Source organism: Hippopotamus amphibius, chromosome 1 (genome assembly GCF_030028045.1).
Source record: "Hippopotamus amphibius kiboko isolate mHipAmp2 chromosome 1, mHipAmp2.hap2, whole genome shotgun sequence".
NCBI lineage: Eukaryota > Metazoa > Chordata > Mammalia > Artiodactyla > Hippopotamidae > Hippopotamus > Hippopotamus amphibius.
In genome coordinates this window covers 117,971,252-117,986,715 of record NC_080186.1, presented here as the reverse complement: position 1 = coordinate 117,986,715, position 15,464 = coordinate 117,971,252, and positions in this window count along the sequence as shown.

Below are 15,464 nucleotides of genomic sequence, written 5' to 3'. Positions count from 1 at the left end.
TCACACTTTCAGATGTTTTTATTTCATACTCTTTGAACTTTGCCTCATTTAGAGTGTCGATGTACTTGTGCTGGATTTGGAATTAGTGGGATTCAAAATCTAATTTGAAGAAAATGTGGTATTATGTTATCGTAGTTCTGATACATAACGTTTATCTTGTTAGGAAATCCTTTGGGTTGGGGACAGCTTTTGTGGGAGGGCAAGATGGTCTGCAGTAAACTTGTCTTTATTATGAATTATCCTGGCATCTGATTGATGAAGGATGGTGACACTCGGGCAACTGGGCACCATTCCCTGTGGTGGTTTCTGGGACGGATGTCGTGGAACTCACAACGTGAGTATGGAAAAAACACTTGATTCGTATGAAAATTGAAGGGCCCCCCAAACCCCAAATGTAGCCTGGTGAAGTAGAAATGTTAAAGGGAGTGGCACTCTGTAAGTCTAGCTGTTGTATTCAGCTCTCAGAAAAAAAATTACAAAAAAGCAAAAAATGAAGGCTCCTTGGTGTTCAGTAGTGAGGCTGTCTTGGAACAGAGTTGGAACAGAAGCCTGGGGTGGGCTTTCTCATGAAGGTGGGTATTCACGCTTTTTTCTTTTGCTTCCTGGCTGCCCCTGGGAGGATGTGGTGCCTGGGAAGAGACAGGTGCTTAAGAGCCAGGCAGACTGGGGTGGGGGTGGGGATTTAAGTGGTCTTGAGTCTCAGTTCCCTCATCTGCAGAATTTAAGGAATAATAAATACCTCACAAGGGCCTGGGATACTCTTGGAAACTGCCCAGCACAGCGCCTGACAGATGTAAGTACACATGTGTGATAGTTCTTCCACTTAGCTTGCCGGGGTCCCTCATCCTCTTCTCCCAGCCCATCTATGGTACCCTTTCTTCCACGTTAGGCTTACCAGATTTAGCAAATAAAAATGGGGCATGCCCAGTTAAATTGGAATTTCAGATAAGCAATGAAGAATATTTTAGTATACGTATGTCCTGTGTAATATTAGGGACATACGTATACTAAAAAAGTATTCATTCCTTATCTGAAATTCCAATTCAACTGGGGGTTCTGTAGTTTATCTGTCAACTCTCTGTCAAGTTGCATTTTCCTTTGCGAAGGCTCTCGGGTCAATTTAGTAAGCTCCACCCTCTGAACTCCTGTAATTAACCCTTCATGACTTTGACACTTGCTTGACATCCAGGAAACAGCACCACTTTTACTTATTATTAATAATAACACTGACTATTTGCTGAGTGTCTATGATGCACGAGGCATGTAGGGTTATACAACCTGCCATATGAGCCCTCACACTAACCCTACATCCTGGAATTAGTGTCCTCAGAGAGGCCCCAGGAGTGTCAATACTGCCCAGCTGGTGCATGGTGGCATCATCCTTCAGGTCCAAGTGTGCAGGACTGGACCCAACCCCCACACTGCTGCCTCCTAGGTCTCTGCCAGTGCTCGGTCCGCAGCGGCAGCTGCCTGTGTTTATCATCACGGAGACTGGTGCTCCAAACGAGCAGCTCCACTCTCAGAACTGATTTGGGGACCGAGGGGGTGTGACCTGTTTCCTGAGCCCTAAACAACATTAGGGCACAGACACGGGTTTTCAGACAAGAACAAGGAAGTCTCTAAACTGCTAGAAATTTCTAAAGTGCTGTTTGCTTTAGTGTGTGGGTAACTCTAGCACTGTTCCTTGCAGTACTGTGAAATTCACCCCTGAGCAAAGTCCTCTCTGACACCGCCTGTGATAGAGTGTGGTATGGGACACAGTGTATATGTGGCACGTGGCAGAGAGCTGGGGCTGGCCAGGACTGATGACATCTGTACTCCTCTGGGGCTTTTTTTGGTTTAAGCTTGGGAAGCAGCTGTAGGAAGCTATGGTCCTTTTTGGAGAAGATGTTAGGTTTACCTAAGCAGCCATTTCCAACATCCAATCTCCGTGGGTGTTCTTCACCCAGACATAGGAACTGCAGAGAACCCGGGAGTTGGGGGTGAGGGGTAGATAGGTTTATGATCGCCAAATGGAAATGCAGCTCCTTCTGTGGTCTGGACCTCAATTATCATATTAATGTTACTTCCTTGCTTGTGCTTTGAATGGTCAAACACATTTTGCTCCCAGGATAGAAAGAAGTGGCTGATGAGAATGAAAGGTTATAGCTGTGAACACACCTGAGCCGGGGGCGGACCTTCGCCCTGATGTGCTGGTTGCCTCTTCCTTCTCGTTCCCCCTTTGTCTATTTTTACTCCCATTCTAATTTATACGTATTCTGGGGAGGTGTTTTATGAGGGGGTGGGGAGAGTGAAGGAACTGGCCACTCTTCATGATAACCAAGGAGTAGGTATCATTTCCATCCCAGAGTGAGGGTAGAGGGGGGTAAAAGCCTTTCCAGGCTTGCAAACCTGAAAGTCATGGAGCTGGGACTTGAATTCAGGTCTGTCTGACTTTGAATCCTCAGCTTTTTCTGGGTGACACACAAATCCTATCCTTCAAAAGACTTGGGGAAACAAGAGAGGTTAATCACACGTCTATTTCTTAAAACCACACTAGAATGCCTGTGAATCATTATAAAATAATAGTATAGACCCCCCAAGGATGAGAGGTTTAACATATTTTGGAAGATGGGCAGCAGGTGGGAACTGATTTTTTGAGAAAGGAAGAAGCTCTAAGGTGGGTGCCTGCAGAATGGACTCTTGCCAAAGGATTTTGGCATCTCTCCAGACAGGATCTGGCCCAGGGCTGGAAGTGGGGATGGGGTTAAGAAAGGGGCGCCTGGGCAGTTAGGCCCCAGGTCTTTCCCCCATCCCCAGAAGTGAAGCAACTACACCCCTGCAAACTCTACCCCACAGGAAACCTCCCCACTGCCCTGAGTGCATGAGCTCTCTAAGAGATCTCATCCCTGTGGGATCTTAGTTCCCCGACCAGGGATTGAACCCCCGGCCCTGGCAGTGAAAGTCCAGAGTCCTAGCCACTGGCCTGCCAGGGAATCCCGACTCACACATTTCTACCTAACCCATCCCTCACTCGAATCTTCACACTCACAGATCTACTGCTTATGTGACATCTCCACCAGGAAGTCTAATTGGCATCCCACACTCTTGGGATGGCCAAACACACTCTTGATTTCCACCCCCAAACCCATTCCTCCCCTAGGGACTCCCACCTCAGCAAATGGCACAACCTAATCGCCAAAAACAAAACAAAGCAAAAGAGGAGTCATCCCTGACTGTCCTCTCTCTCAACCGTCATCCAGTCCTCATCAAATCTTGTCAGGTCTGCTTTCCAGTACATTCTGAGTCTGACCCCAGCTTACCACCTCCACCTCAACCACTTGGGCAGAGCCACCGTCACCTCTCACCTGGATCTAGGCAATAGCCTCCCCTCTGGTCTCCCAGCTTCCACTCTCACCCCTATAACCCTATTCTTTGCAAGATAGCCAAGAGAGCCTTTCAGGCGTAAATTTTATCCTGGGCTCCCCTGGCCAAAACCTCCAGTGCTGCCAGTCACACAATGGAATCGGGTGCTCACTGCGGTCTACAAAGGCCTTCATTATCTGGCCCCTGCCTCCCTCCCCCACCTTATCTCAAACCATTTTTCTCCTTACACACCATTGTCCAGACACACTGGCCGTCTTGATTGTTCTTTGACCTCCCCAACTTGCTTTAGCCTTGGAGAATTTGCACTTTGAACGTCAGGCTGGAAAACTTTTCCCCAAGATATACACTTAGTCAGTCACATGTTGCCTCCATCGAGAGGTCTTTTCTGATGACTCTAGCTCCTAAGAGCTTGCACGAGGAAGGTCACATGCATGCACTCCTGTTCCTCTTCATCTTTTTTTTTTAAGAACTTTTATTGAGATATAATTGACATACCACGAACTGCATATATTTAAAGTGTACAATTTGATATTTTTTTCTTATTAGTAATGTATATATGGCAATCCCAATCCCCCAATTCATCCCAGCCCTCTTCATCTTCTTATTTTGCTTTACTTTTCCTCATAGCACTCGTCCCTACCTGACATTTATATATGTACATATATGTATTTATATTTAAAGTAGATTTTACATATTTATTAAATATATATATATATATATATATATATACTCTTTTCTGTTTCTTTTGTGTTTCTTCCCAGTAGACTTTAAGCTTCATGGGGCAAGGACTCTGTTCCTTACCATAGAGAACAATGCTGGGAAGATAGTAGGATTTGAAAAAATAATCTAACCTCAGGAACGTCAGGCAAAAATAGGTAAAAGGAGTATATGGATAAAAATAATCTACATGCTGAATAATGAAACCTCTGCCCTCTTCCCTACCTTATTCCTGGAAGGTTGCACTCCCAGGAAAAAGATAGGAGGACTCTTCTAGAAAAAGTCACAGAGAATAGTCCCAAAGGAAAGGTTAACATTTAGAAAAGATGAAAAAGCCTCTAGATGTCCTTTTCTCCCTCTCTTCTTCCTTCTATCTTCACTTCTTCCAACCTTCACTCCTTCCATTTTTCCCTTCCTTCTTTCCTTCCTTCCTTCCTTCTTTCCTTCCTTCCGTCCACAAATATTTGTTGAGCATCTACTATGTGCCAGACAATCTTCCAGGTTCTTGGGCTCTATCTGTAAACAAAACTGATGTAGCTCTTTGCCTGGAAGGGCTAGTGTTCTATCAGGGCACATGTAGTTACCCAGCAGCTTTTTTGTGCCTTGTGATGAAGTATGAATGGATAGCCAAGGAGCAGCAGGCATTTGAGGAAGGCTCCAATGGGAAAAAGAGATAAAGCACACAGAGAAAAAGAAATCACAAAGAAAATAGGAATAATGCAGGGAGTAGAAGAAATCTTAAAAAAAAAAAAGGTAACTGATATTTTAAGAGAGGTAAGAAGATTCATGAAATAACAAGATTATATTAAAAAGCAATTAGAGGACTTCCTAGGTGGCGCAGTGGGTAAGAATCCGCCTACCAATGCAGGGGACACGGGTTCGAGCCCTGCTCCAGGAAGATACCACATGCCGCAGAGCAACTAGGCCCATGTGCCACAACTATTGAGCCTGTGAGCCACAACTATTGAGCCCATGTGCCGCAACTACTGAAGCCCCCGCTCGCTGCAACTAGAGAAAGCCCGTGTGCAGCAACGAAGACCCAACACAGCCAATTAAATAAATAAATAGCAATTAGACATTTAATCAGAAATTAGGTATAGGTTAGTAAAAACAATTAATCAAAGGAATGGAAAGTCTAGCTGAGGAAATCTCTAAGAAAGCAGAAGAAAACAAAGCACTGGGGAATAGGAGAGGAAATATAAAATTAGAGAAACAACCCAGGAGATTGAACATCCAACTAATGGAGGAGATGGGAGGAAATTATCAAAGAAATAATACTAGAAACTTTCTAAGAACTGAAATTTTAGAATGAAAGTGATAAAGATTTACATTCACGCAAAGGATCAGGAATCAGTATAGTCTTTAGACTTCTCGGTAGCAACGCTAGAAACTAGTAGACCTTGTCTTCCTGAGAGAAAACGTTTCCCAACCTAAGATTCTACCCCAACCAAACTAGCAATTAAGAATGGGGTTAGAATAAAGAACCCTTCAAGTTATTCAAACACACAAAACAAAAAAAATGTTTCTCAGGAAGTTCTTGGAAATATGTCCACAAAGGAGAAGTAAACACAGAGAAAATGGGACATGGGATCCAGGAAACAGGGCTCTAACACAGGAGAAAGGGGAAGGCAATTCCCAGACTGTTAATGAAGAGAAGCTCCGAAAGGCAGCTGTGCGGCAGAACTAAAGACCAACCAACCAAAAATAGACTCCAGAGAGAATGTCTCCAAGAAAAAGTGCACTGTCAAGCTACTTGATGAGTTTGACCACATTGAGAGGAAGGATCAATCAGAGAGTTTGGGAATAAATTAGTAATCAGGAAAAGAAAACAAAAATAAATAAATAAAATAGTCCAGGCAATATTTTAAATTTAAATTCATTTTTGAATGGGTAATACATTCATATGGTTGAAAAATTAAAATGATATAAAAAGCAAAATAACTGACTCCATGTATCCCGTCTCCTCCCAAATAGGCAACCATATTATGTTAGTGTCTCATGAACACTTCTGATGATTTTTTTTTTAAGTTGCGGTGAAAACACATAACAAAATTTACCATCATAATCTTTTTTTTCTGGCCACGCGGTGAGTGGGATCCTAGTTCCCCAACCAGGGATCAAACCCATGTCCCCTGCAGTGGAAGCACAGAGTCTTAACCACTGGACTGCCAGGGAAGTCCCCCATCATAATCCTTTTTTTAATAAATTTATTTATTTATTTATTGGCTGCGTTGGGTCTTTGTTGCTGTGCATGGGCTTTCTCTCGTTGCGGTGAGCAGGGGCTACTCTTTGTTGTGGTGCACGGGCTTCTCATTGCAGTGGCTTCACTTGTTGTGGAGCATGGGCTCTAGGCACATGGGCTTCAGTAGTTGTGGTACTCAGGCTCAGTAGTTGTGGCTTATGGGCTTAGTCGCTCCGTGGCATGTGGGATCTTCCCAGACCAGGGCTCAAAACTGTGTCCCCTGCATTGGCAGGCAGATTCTTTTTTTTTTTTTTTAATTTTATTTATTTATTTTATTGGCTATGTTGGGTCTTCGTTGCTGCACACGGGCTTTCTCTAGTTGCGGCGAGCTGGGGCTACTCTTCCTTGTGGTGCGCGGGCTTCTCATTACAGTGGCCTCTTTGTTGCAGAGCATGGGCTCCAGGCCCGTGGGCTTCAGTAGTTGTGGCACATGGGCTCAATAGTTGTGGCTCACGGGCTCTAGAGCACAGGCTCAATAGTTGTGGCACACGGGCTTAGTTGCTCCGCGGCATGTGGTATCTTCCTGGGGCAGGGATTGAACCCGTGTCCCCTGCATTGGCAGGCAGATTCTTAACCACTGCGCAACCAGGGAAGTTCCATTATAGTCATTTTTAAGCACATAGTTCAGTAGTGTTAATTATATTCACATTGTCATGTTCCAGTGTTTTTTCAATAGGTATAAGTAAATATGAATATACTATCTTATTTTTTAAAATATTCTGTATACATTGTTCTACACTTTGCTGTTTCCATTTTCCATTATATCCGGGAGATCTTTCCATGGAGAGTTTCCTCATTCTTTTGTCAAGTGGCTTAGTGTTCCACTGTGTGGACGCATAGTAGTTTGTTTGACCAGCTCTCTATAGGGAGACACTTGGGTTTTTTCCAATACTTTACCGTTGTAAATGAATGCCACAGTGAATAACTGAATACAGACTTCATTTCCAATGTGTGTGGATATAGCTGCAGGACAAATTCCCTGAAGCGGGACTGCTGGGTGAAAGGGTAAATGCATTTGTAATTTTGCTTGATATCTCCAAATCCCACTCCATGTGAGTTGCACAGTTTTGCCTTCCCACTGGCAATATATGAAAACGCCTGTTCCCTGAAGCCTCATCTACAGACTGTGTTATAAACTGTTGGATTTTTGCCAAGCTGATAAATGAGAAATGCTACCTCAATGTAGTTTTAATTTCCATTTATCTTATGTGTGAAATTGAGCATCTTTTTAAAAATTTAAGAGCCATTGCATTTCTTTTCTGTGAAATATTCATGTTCTTTGGCCATTTCTCTATTGGGTTGTTGGTCTTTCCAGATAATTACTAACTACAAAGAAAATCAAAAAGGTTTTGAAGAAGTAGAATGGATCATAGTATATTATGTGGCTCAATTCTGAGTAATTATTACAGTTTCATAACTGTCTAAATGCTAAATACTGAATTAACCAAAAATTTGGATGTAACTATACTGGGAAGGTAGAGGCAAAGTGTGTGTGCTTGTGCATTGAGGGGTAGGACACAAAGAACTAAGTCCTCACCTTCCTGAAGAGAAAGTCATAAAGTCTAAAATTTAAAGGAAAGAAAGAAAAAACAAACACTAGTACAAGCAAAATCAGATTGTTTAGAAATATGACGGTAAATTTCAGAAGAAGCAACTAGAACGTGTGAGGGTACTTGCCTCTGGGAACGGGAATTGGGAGTTGGGGAGAGGTGTGGAACGGGCTATTGTTTTTCCTCAAAGTTATTTTGTCGTATTTGACTTTCCAAACTGTGTAATGAATTTCTTTTCTTTCTTTTTTTTTTTTTAATAAATTTATTTATTTATTTATTTTATTTATTTATTGGCTGCGTTGGGTCTTTGTTGCTGCACACGGGCTTTCTCTAGTTGCGGTGAGTGGGGGCTACTCTTCATTGTGGTGCGCAGGCTCCTCGTAGTGGCTTCTCTTGTTGTGGAGCACAGGCCCTAGGCACATGGGCTTCAATAGTTGCGGCCCATGGGCTCAATAGTTGTGGCTCACGGGCTCCAGAGCACAGGCTCAGTAGTTGTGGTGCACGGGCTTAGTTGCTCCGTGGCATGTGGAATCTTCCCAGGGCAGGGTTCAAACCTGTGTCCCCTGCATTGGCAGGTGTATTCTTTACCGCTGCGCCACCAAGGAAGTCCTGTGTAATGCATTTCTGTGATAAAACAAAATTAATTATATACAATTAAAAGGGGGTGGTGTATATATTACAATATAAAGCCTCCCCCTTTTCAATAGAGGGATACAATGGAATGTGATACACAGGAGTGTTTATGCTAGCTATTGCAGCCAGAAAGGGTTAAAAGACTGAAGAAGACCTAACAAGGTCTTTTTAAAAAACAAAGTCATGTTTGCAGGACCGTCTCTTCCAAAATCGTAGGTCAACTTCTGATCCCGTCCATGATGGAGTAACAGGGATCATCCTCTACCCTCCTGCGTTAAACAACTAGAAAAATGGACAGACTATATGAAACAGTGATATTCAGACACTGACAACAGGCAGAACAGAGCAGCGATCCCTGAGAGAGAGGAAGCAAACCAAGTGAGCTCTGAGATCTCCCAAGATTACTGCCTGAAGAGAATTTCCAGGCTGTGGTGTAGAGAGGGGCCCCTGTGCTGAGCCTAGTGATCTCCCAGAGTAGAGGAACGGGAGCTGGAAGTCTGGGGAGGCCGAGGCAGGCAGTTCACAGAGAAGGGCACCGAAGAGGAGAGAGCTGCACAGAGAGAGAATTCTGGAGGTTTGCAGAGCATTCCCTCCAGGTCTTCAGTTGTGTGCTGAGCAGTGTACACATATAGGGGAGGAACCATAGGAAAGGAGGCAATCCTCAGAGCTCACACCACTCCAGGAATACTTTGTGTTTCCTTACCAACCAAACTTCAGTCTGCTTGCCTGTGCGAAGTAAAGCCAATCTATTGATACCAATAGGGAAGGAGGGTGCAGGGTGTATTGCAGGGGACCAACAAGGAGTCCACGCAGCTAGTTCTTAAAAGACCTGAACTCAGAGAAAGGTTTTCGAAGACAGGGTGAGGGAGGGGGGTTGTAGGGTACGTGATCAGCTCGTGGACATTCTTCTGATTGGTTGGTGGTGAGGTCATCCAGAGTCAACATCATCAACCTCATCAACCTCCTGGTTCCAACCAGTCTGGGGCAGCATACAGTTAACTTCTTCCACCTGTGGGGTTTCACTATTTACAAAAGAGCTCACAGGATATGGCTCAGAATATCGTCTATAGCTCTTGAGGAGGAACTAAAAGTTCTTGACTTTATTTAATGGTTAAACTATTATTATTTTGTCTTGCTTGACTGTTTTCCTTTGTTTCTACGTTTCCTCACTTCTTTGATTAACTTTATTCTTTGGAACTTGGGGAAAGCCTAGGAGTCCAAAGTTTTTCTACAAACAAGAGGCAGGTGGAGGACATGGTGGGGGTCTGTCCTGGGGAGGCCCCATGGGGTCCTGCTCGGTTATAGTCCCACCAGCCAAAGTGGAAAGACCTCCTAACAGTTATTCTGTGCCAGTTATTACATCATTGCCTCTCAGCTCTAAATCGATTCCTCATTGCCGGCTCTGCGAAAATGGAGATGAGCTCTTTAAATATTTTTTGTTATTTTCAAATTATTTTTTCTCCTAGTTTTATTGAGATAGAATCGACATATAGCATTGTATAAGTTTAAGGTGTACAGCATAATGATTTGACTATAATACATTATGAAATGGTTGCCACAATAAGTTTAGTGAACTTCCATCATCTCATATAGATACAAACTGAAAGAAAAAGAAAAAAATATTTTTTCCTTATGATGAGAACTCTTAGGATTTAGTCTCTTAACAACTTTCACGTATACCACACAGCAGTATTAGACTCATCATGTTGTCCATTACATCCTAGGACTTATTTATCTTATAGCTGGAAGTTTGTAACTTTTGACTGCCTTCATCCAATTCCCCTCCCCTCACCCCCACCTCCGGTAACCACAAATCTGATGGCTTTTTCTACTGGTCTGTTTTTGAAGTATACTGACCTATGATACTAAGTTAGTTCCTGGTGCATAATAAGTAATTTGATATTTCTATGCAGTACAAAATGATCACCAGTAAACATTTTTCCTTTGCTGTGGGCATGATGTTAAGCTTTGTCAACGGAGGATGCTGGAGAGACACTGCAGGAGGGAGAAGTTTTCCTTCTGGATGCTGGTGTGCTCTCTCCACAGGTTTCTGTAGCATATGCAGCTTCTCAGATGCAGCTGGGGGAGGGCTCGTCCTTGGGAGCTCTATCTCAGCCCTACAAGTAGTGGCTGCTCCTGACATCTGCTATTCTTATACACCTTTAGAGTTCTGTTTATTTCTTACTAGCCAGTTCCTTGTTATGGTTAATGATTCTTTATATTAAACTTTTCCTGTTCCTGGCTGATACATGGGCATCAAGTAGAGTCCTCAGAAGAGTGTTGCCTCAGTGGCCAGATCAAATTAGCCCTAAATGAAAGGCTGTTTTGGTCTTGCCAAATGGTATTTAAAAGCAAGTTTTAAAAGATTAATCTGTTTCCAAGCAACTTAACTGTGTCCCTGAACAAGGCTCAAAAATATTCAAAGCAATTTAAAAAAAATGTCTAGCACCAAACAACATAAAATTCATTGTCTGGCAGCCAACCAATAATTACCACACATGAGAAAAGCAGGAAAATATGACCCCAAAAGAGACAAAACAACCAATCAAAACAGATCCAGAAATGACACAGATAATAGAATTAGTAGACAAGGGATTATAAATAGCTATTATTAACTATATTCCATATGTTTGGGAAGATAAAGAAACACAGGAACATGAAAAGGGTAGATGTGAAAGATATAAAACAAGACATCAATTGAACTTCTAGAACTGAAAATTACAATGCCTGGGATGAAAAATATACTGGATGGAATTAAAAGCAGATTAGACATTGCAGAAAAAAAACCTGGGTGAACTTGAAGACTTAGCAATAGAAAGTTGCTAAAGTGAAACACAGAGAAGAAAAAGACAGAAGAAGAAGAAAAAAAGGAGAGGAGGAGGAAATAGTAGTAGCAGTAGCAGTAATCAGTGAGCTCTGGAATAATACCAAGCAGCACATGTACCTGTTTGGAGAAAGGTGGGGAGAGGGATGACAGAAAAATATGTGAAGAAATAATGGCCAGGGACTTCCCTGGTGGTGCAGTGACTAAGACTCCACACGCTCCATGCAGGGGGCCAGGTTTCCATCCCTGGTCAGGGAACTAGATCCCACATGCATCCCGCAACTAGGAGAGCTCGCATGCCACAACTAAGGAGCCTCTGAGCCGCAACTAAAGCAGCCTGCCTGCCACAACTAAGACCCAGTGCAACCGAATAAGTAAATATTAAAGAAGGAAATAATGGCCAAAGATTGCATTTTTATAAAAACTATAAATGCATATATCCAAGAAGCTCAACAAACCCACAAGAAATATGAAAGGACATCATTATCTGCCTAATCACTGCTCAACACCAGTAATGAAGAGGAAAATCTTAAGAGCAGCCAGAGCAAAAAACATATTAAGTAAAGAGGAAAAAGAGAAGCAGACTTCTCATCAGAAACAAAGCAAGCCTGAGACAGTGGACAAGGTCTTCAAAGCACTAAAAGATAAAGCTGTCAACCTAGAATTCAGCAGAGATGTCTTTCTAAACTGAAGATGAAATAAAGATGCTTTCAGACATTCAAAAGCTGAAGGAATTCATCACCAGCAGACCTGCACTATAAGAAAAATTTTAAAGTCCTTCAAGCAGAGGAAAAATGATACCAGATGGAAATCTCCATCTACACAAAGGAATGAAGAGCTCCGGGAATGGTAAATATCTGGGTAAATATAAAGGACTATTTTATTATTTTAAAGTTCTCTTTAAATGATAGTGGAGGGATTAAAACAAAAATAATAACGTCTGTGGAAAAGTAACGCGATTACACTGTAAGTAAAGTGGTATAATATTACTTGAAGATAGTCTATGATACATTAAAGTTACGTTCTGTAATCCTAGAGGAACCTGACGCACACACAGACACACACACACGTTTTAAAGTATAGCTTAATAAGATAATAGAGGAGATAAAATGGAGTCACGGTCACCAGCAACCACAGGGGCATGTTGGCTGTCGGCTCTGCAGACTGAGGGCTTGGGTTGGGTTCCTCAGGCCAGGGGGGGCGGCAGGGGGGTAGGGGGGATGCCCCACAGGGCCTCCAGGTGTTTGGGATAGAGTAAATACTGTCAGAAAAGAGCTTCCTCTCCTGCCACCTTCTGGCAGTAAATCCAGACTATTTTTAACTCAGGCCTTTGCTTAAGTGCTTTTGGCTAAAGGAGAACCCCCCGCTTCTGAGCCCCCGGGCAGCCACCGTCTCCCCGGCTACCCCGCTGTGCCCAGCCCCGGGCGGCTCGCGGGCTGCTCCGCGGCTCCCAGCTGCCCAGCCCCCGGTCCCAGGGGGAGAGGCTCATTGGCCGCGGGGGCCGCCGCGGACACCCACGGCAGGCGAGCCTCCGCCCGGGCGCAGGTGCGCCAGAGGACCTCTAGGGGGCGCCGTGCACACCGAGACCGTGGGAACGGCGCCCGCAGGGTCGTCCCGGGAGGGAACGGGACCGCAAGCGCGTGCCCGAGGCGGGTGTGTGTGCGTAAAGGCGCACTGTGTGAAAAGGGTGTGCTCTGCTGCGAGTGTGAGTGTTTTTGTGACTGCTTGTGCTGTGAAACATAAACATGACAGCCTCTGCCCTTTTGGTCAGCCGCCCCCTCTGCCGGGCCTGTCTTCCCTCCTAGCCAGCCAGCCAACTCCCACACGCTGGCTGGCGATCCGCCACCCATCCCTCAAGCGCTCATCTCTCCAACAGCCTTCCCTGACGGCCCTGCGCACAGGCCCAGCCAAGTGGCCCTCTCACCATGGGTTGTATACCCAGGGCTTAGCACAGGGCCCGGGCTGTGCTTAGCCCTCAAGGGATGAGGAATGCTCCCAAGGCGCGTCGTGAGCCCTTTCTAGGGGGCAGACCACGTCCTGGCAGGCCTGGAAGAGCCCCCAAGTGACAGGCCTCAGGACACAGAGGGGTGTCAGGGTCCCCCTCCAGGCCCAGGGCTGGATCTTGGGGGGGGGGGGGCTCTGTGCCCAGAGTGGGCAGTGCTGGTGCCCAGGGAGGTGGGTGTGGGGACATGGCCCCACACAGAGCAAGGCAGGCTCTGTGGGTCTCTCCTGGGGTCCGAACCCTAGGCTCAGGGTCTTGGGGCGGGGCGGGGGGGAGGTGGCTGTGTGTGCACGCACACGTGGGCAAGCATGTCTGTGGCGTGCAGAGAGGGGTCCCTTTCATTGTTGTCTCCTGACTGATCAGCATGTGGCAGGAGTGGAAGGATTGCTCAGGGCCCCTGCGGGGAACCGCGGTGGGCATCTCTGTACGTGTGGATGTGGCTGAGAAGCCCCTGCCTAGCCCTGTGTCTGCGAGTGTGTCTGGGCATATCCTTGGGGTCCTAGGGTTGTTTCTGTGTCCTGTGTATCGGTTGACATGACCTGCAGTTTCCAGAGGGTGTGAATGTGGCACTGCTCTCCCCCACCCCGCACCCCTTCCCTCCCCTGGACTCTCCCCGACTCCAGACTTGGTCCAGTCGGTTTGGCCGCTGCCCTTCCCGGTGCAAAACACTGTTTGTTTAGCTGGGACTGTCAGTGTGGTCTGTGTTGGCAACTGTCATCTGTCGGATGCCAGTCCTCAAGTGTGTCACCCTGTGTGACCCTGGATGCAAGTGTGGCTTGGGTGCCCGGGAACCCCTCCACCTGGGTGTGGGCTCGTGTTTGTTGGGTATGTTAGACGGTGTGACCTTCTCGTGTGTGCCTGGTGCTTGTGAAGGGTGGGCGTGTGGCTTTGAAGTGTGTTGAGCACACATGCCTGAATGTGTGTGGAAGAGCTGAAGGAGCGTGTGTCAGGGGCCTGCCCGGGGCGCGGGGGTGGGGCTGGGGGTGCCGGTGGGCCTGCGGTGCCTGGGCTGCTCCCTCGGCCCAGGGAGGCCCCTTCCACTTCAGCTGTGTAAACAAAGCCCCTGCCTTCCTTTCTGAGGCCCCTTCAGGGTTGTCATCCCCCCACCCCTCCCCCCTCAGAGCGGGGAATTTGATCGACTATGTGGGGTCGCAAGGTTGTGAGGTTATATGACCGGGTGTGAACTGAAGTGTGCAAAATTGTGTAAATGTGAAGCAGGAGCATCCCCTGGCCAACACCAGCCTCTCAGGGGCAGGTTGGGGAACCCCAAGCCACTTGAGCTGAGCTCTCTCAGGTCCCCAGGCTGGTTCGTCCTCCCTTTTATAGCCAGGCTTGGCGACAGCCCTGTAATTAACCCCAGCCAGACGCTGTGGTGAAAGCCAAGAGTGTGACGCTGACCCTCTGGAGGAGGGGCCGTATCTGGCCCTCCTCCCCCCAACCTCTGTTTAAGCCAGAGGCCAGGCCTCCCCGGCTCAGATCTCAGGCCAGCATCACTGGGTGCTGCCTGCAGCTGCTCTTCCTGCTCTGGGACCAAAGTGTCCTGGCTGGCCCGGCCCCAGCACATCTGGGCTGTTCCCTGTGTCAGCACCACGCTTGCCAGTCTGTCCTCCAGGGGCTGAGCTACGCAGCCTGTATGTCTCTCCCACCTCCCACCTCTGTCCCTCATGCTAGCCCTTGCCCCCTATCTAGCGCGTGTCCTTCATCCACACCTGTGTCCCCCCCACCCAAGTCCATGTCTCCTGGTCCTAGCTCATGTCCTCCATTTCAATCTCTGTCCCATCCCAGCCCGTGTCACTGCCACATCCAACCCATGACTGATGTCCCCCCAGCTCAGCCCATGCTCCTGGGTTTGCCAGCTACGCAGAACAAGGAGGGCAAGGGAGACCGTGCAAGGCTTTGGGGCTGAGTAGCTCTAAGCTGGACAGGTGTGGACTGGGCGGGCCCAAGTCCACTCTCAACCCCATAGCATCTAGAACTGAAGGGAGGGAGAGAAGGAGGTAAGGCGTCAGAGAAATTCTGAGATGGAGGACAGACTGTGAATGCTCCACTCTGCCCCAGGCTCCAGAACAGCCTGAACCTAAAGCCTCCTCCAGAGCAGCCCTCTGCTCCCCTTCCTTCCTGCCGCCCCTG